Raw genomic sequence first — 4,984 nt, 5'->3', positions numbered from 1 at the left:
AGTGCCTAGAAACGTCTATCCGACCTTACAGTGCGCGAACGGTGGTTTACGGAGAAACATGTTAAACGTAAAACGACAACGAAATGAAACCGATCAAAACACTGACAATGCCGACTAATATTAAATTTTTATGATATATTTTTGATTCGTAATTAAATTTTTATATCCGTAGTCGAAACCGAATCGAAAAACATATTTAAACGAACAAACGACGTGTTTTACGCACTTGTTATGCAAACGGCGTTCAGACGCGATGACAACTACTACCGACACTATTTTAATTATTTTGAATCTAAAACTTTATTTTACGACACGTATGGAGTTCGGGTTTGGAAACGGGTCTCGTAGGAATTACGGACCATTTAATCACGAGATTGGGCTTGTGGGCCTTGGGCCCAAGCCCAAGCCCATTAGGGAAACTCTATGTATTTAAAGAGTGTAAACCCTAATCCTTTCATTTTTTTTTAGCCGCATACGTTTCCTGCTTTCCCCAAATCCTCTAATTCTTGCACCTTATCCAAACCCACACTTATATACAAAAATCTTATCCTTCCTTCCCTCAAATGAACATACAGACAACACACAACCTTCATTATCTAAAGTCTGAGCATTTTGATGAAACCCTACCCTTTTAAACCACCCGACACCTCCCTTTCTCTTGGTTAAACGACCATGCTGCGGAGAAATCGAAGAACTCGAGGAGAGAGAGAACCCAGCGAGGGAGAGAGAGAACGCAGGAGTACCATTTCCAGCGACGGACCGCTGATGGCGGTGGAGACGTCCGGTGGCGGCGGTGACCACCGGAACTCCGGTGAGCTCTACACATTTACCTTATTTATCCTTATGTTCTTATTTTTATTTTTATGTAGTCTGACTCAAACACCTCGTCCTCTCGTCCCTCTCTCAGATCCGACGAAGATCACAACCGGCCGAAGTTGTCAGAGCCGGTGGAACACCGGCGACGACAGGCGGCGCTGACGCCGCTCACGGCGGTGGCGGTGGAATTTCGCGAAGATTGTTCGGTTTTTGTCCACATCGATGAAGATGGTGATGATTTTTTTTCTGTAAGCCATGATCCTTTCTCCACTTTTATTTCAGATCCGGCTCGATCTCCGTCTTCTCGACTGTTTGATTTTCGTTTCAGGGTAGTAGTGTGGGTGTATGATGTAATGGTGATGGAAGATGTCAACCGTGATGGGTGGGGTGGCTAACGGAGGCGCACGACAGCAGTGGTGGTTATCATCTTTTAGTTCGGGTTCGAGTGAAGAGGTTACGGATTCGGGTTATGTTTGGTTAGATCCAGCTGAGTTTTGTTTTCTTTTGTGTGAGAATTTGGTTCCGAGTTGGATTGTTTCGGGCTCGGTCAACAGCCGTCAACGAGGAGTTCGGGTCAAACAAAGTCAAACCAGTCAACACGTCAGGTTGACTGGTCAATGCTGGTCAACGGGAGTCAAGGGCAGAATTCGGTTTGGGTTTCGCGACTCAGTCGGGTTCGACTCAACTCAACTGCGTTTCGGGTCAAACCCGGTTGGCTCGGTCAACACCCGAGTCAACTCGGGTCGACAACAGGTCAAGGTAGTCAACAACAGTCAACTCCTGGTCAACACGAGAGGCCCGGTAAAGTTGTTAGCGTAGCGAGTTAGTTACGTTAGATTTTAGTTAGTTATACGCGACCGAGCTCGACCCGAATGGATTAGCGATTGGTTACATTTTATTTTATAGTATTTCATAAAATTTTAGTATATTTTGTTTGAAGTGATTGAATTTTGAAATTATACGACGCATTCTATTGTCGGGTTATTCTAAAAACAGAGGAAACTCTGCCCGATTTTCATAAAAACTCGAATTACACAACGAGAGTATATCTTAAAAAACGACACCAATCGAAACTCTAGTTTTCTTATAAAACCAAATATAAAAGTATACGTATTTTAGTGTTGTTATACAACTTATAAAATGAAACTAAAATTTCTCGACAACAAGTGAGTTACACTTTCCGAACCCCGACACTTACTTAGATAAATATAATTATCTATATTTATTCAAACATCGATATTTCTGAACACTTTTACAAGATAAATATAATGTTTATATTTACTTCGGACACCGATACTTTCGAGTGCTTTGATAAAATAAAATATAATTGTTATATTTATTTCAACGTCGTACTTCGTGTTACTTTATAAAATAAATATAATCGTGTTTATTTCAAACATCGGAATTCGGCATTCACTTTTCAAACATTTAATATTTGGAAATTATATAATATAAATATGATTATTTATATTTCTTTCCATCGCCTAGAACCCGAATTCTCATAAAGTGAATATATTGTCTATATTCGTTTCAAACATCAAGTTTCGATATGTATATCTATTTATTTATTTCCATCCTACGAAAACTACAACGGTATGTGACCGTTTCATATACGACATTTTGAATACGTACCATTATTCATCCACACCTTCCTTCGTAGAGTCGTTTTGTTAGCGACTCGGTAGAGCTCGGACACGTAGTTTAGCTACGAAATAGAAACTTATCATTATTCCTTGATTAGGAATGCTTTAGTTGCACGCTAGCGAGTTCACATTCGTGGGATGACACTACGGAATCACACTAAGCTAGCCTTGCACAGGAATATCCAGGTGAGTTCATAACCCCCACTTTTTACTGTTTTACATTTTTTATAAATGTTTTCGGGGGTGGAAAGACATGCAAGTTTTTGCAAAAGCAAACACTATTTTGATAAACGAAAACACATATTTATAAACCATGTTGCAAATGAATTTCAACGAACTCGAAAGGTTTATACTAAACATACCGGTTTTACAAAACGTGCATGATTTTCATGACTAGTGACGAGAATGTCCTAGTTACAACAACGGAACTGGGTTGGCCTGCGTACGAAAAACGAGACAACTCAGTGAGTTCATGTCCCCCTTTTCTTTCAACGTTACGGTTTTCAACTTTCGGGGGGAAATACATGTCAAACTTAGGTATGATTAAGTTATGGAATGAACTCTTAGATCATGTGAGCATAGGCTGTAACTGAGGTGCCATTAATCCTTTTGAGGACCAAGGAACAAAGGTTAGATCTAATGGGTACGGGCGAGCCCCACTCACGGTCCATGGGTGACCACTTAGAGTGCTGTTGTGTCCCAGTCGAGGTGATTCGACACTAAAAATTGCCTACGCGGGTTGAGTACCTCCTATGTCGTCGCATATATTAATGTCCTCGCGAAACATTAATGATCAACATGTTCATAGACGCTTTTCATACCAACTTACAACACTATAACCTTCAAATGTTTTTGATATTCATTTGACGCAAACTCATAATACATGTATTTACAAACTTTGATAATGTTTTCAACTTATGTACAAGTAAGAGGACGAGTTGGTCCTGCTTACAAAGACTCTCGTGGGCTAGACTCACAACTTTCATATATCATGCCGAGAAAATGATTTTACTATGCTTTCTCAACAACTTTTAAACCGGTTATCAAAAAGATTTATTTTAAATCTTTTTCAAAACAAACTATGAACTCGCTCAACTTTGTGTTGACTTTTTCGCATGTTCTTTCTCAGGTTGCATTTTCAAAAATATGGAACGGTTGGAATAGGAGAACCCATGGTGATTTGAGTACTTAGCGGGCGTTCACTGTTTAGAAGTCTTAGCTTATTGCTTCCGCTGTGCAATGAAGATACCGGTCCAGTCACGCCAGCTCTGATTTTTCGGGGTGTGACAGATTGGTATCAGAGCTATAAGTTTCAGCGAATTAGGTTTCTATAGAGATACCTAGGCTTTAACCTTACTTTCCTATGGGAACTTAGATTATTAAGACCTGGACACATATAGAACGCCTAGGACCGAATATGGGTTTCGAACCGTTGCCGAAAACAATGAGTCAACATTTTTGGTTTTAAACATACACAAGTGTTGTGTTGGATACACGGTACATGAAACGATTACATATAGTTAGCAAAACTTTGAGAGTTTTGGATAACATGCATTTAGGACCTTTGGAAAACTTACGTCGAAACTCATTAAAGATCCTCACTTAGAAACCGTGACTAACAACTCAGGCAAACGCTATTATCTATTTGTCTATGCTATTTTAATACCCGAGCAGGTAATCTACGTGGAACGAAACGCTAGGGCGCGAATACACGTGAAACTTAAACTATACGTCAACGGACGTTGAAATACATCACACACAACTTTCGAGGCAAGGCCTTTGGAAAACACGATTGAGCATGACAACAGCGATGCAAACCCCGTCAGTGAACTACTGGTCGAAAGCGGCAAATTGGCAAGGGAACCTGCAAACGACACGAATCACACTAAGGTACGCTTAAACAAGATTTCATAACGATCGATGCTTAGTCTAAAGAGACTCACAATTGTTGGCGCTGCAAAAGAAGTCACATATCTTCGCATTTCCCCTACTTCGTTATGGCGATTACGCTATGTTCGACATTCCATGGTAATGTCATGTAACAACCGGTCATCACACGAAATTCCAGGTAAGTTCCTTAAATTTCTTTTATTGAAATTCCGACTTTTGCATCTAGTGAGTAGATTTTTGCATTTCTACTCCCCCTAATGGCCATTGCATCACGAAAATTCTATTTCATGATAACGAACACTTAATTGCTTCATTCTTGGCAAATTCGTACGCTACACATGCATTGTTTGCTACGCATGTGGTTTCACTTCGAATGGTTGTTTTGTCAACATCTCATGTATTATTTCTCTATACTCAATCTTTGCATTGTGATCTAGATGACTCGCATTATTGTAAAGTGTTGACTCTTTGGTATCGAGTCAACGGATTTCTTGGAAAACTCATTTTCTTTCGAGTGGTATACATGGTTTTTGATGTAACCATGTCGAAACTTTTCTTATCGAGATACGAATTCATTGTTTGATTTTATTTCAGCCAAGTTCAATTGATTGAACTTGCTCGTAATATATATTCGA

At 39.7% G+C, this 4,984-nt stretch overlaps 1 long non-coding RNA gene across 2 annotated transcripts; it reads left to right on the top strand.

Moving 5' to 3' along the window:
• Nucleotides 1-457: 457 nt before the first annotated feature.
• Nucleotides 458-1,787, top strand: LOC110936103. Of its 2 annotated transcripts, XR_002589723.2 has the most exons (3): nucleotides 458-811; nucleotides 908-1,064; nucleotides 1,145-1,787. It is a non-coding gene; the product is annotated as an uncharacterized LOC110936103 (long non-coding RNA). The 2 variants fall into 2 exon arrangements; XR_004890323.1 differs by having other exon boundaries at nucleotides 908-1,787.
• The last annotated feature ends 3,197 nt before the right edge of the window (nucleotides 1,788-4,984 follow it).

This window comes from Helianthus annuus, chromosome 4, assembly GCF_002127325.2.
Source record: "Helianthus annuus cultivar XRQ/B chromosome 4, HanXRQr2.0-SUNRISE, whole genome shotgun sequence".
NCBI lineage: Eukaryota > Viridiplantae > Streptophyta > Magnoliopsida > Asterales > Asteraceae > Helianthus > Helianthus annuus.
This window is presented reverse-complemented; position numbering and strand designations above follow the sequence as displayed.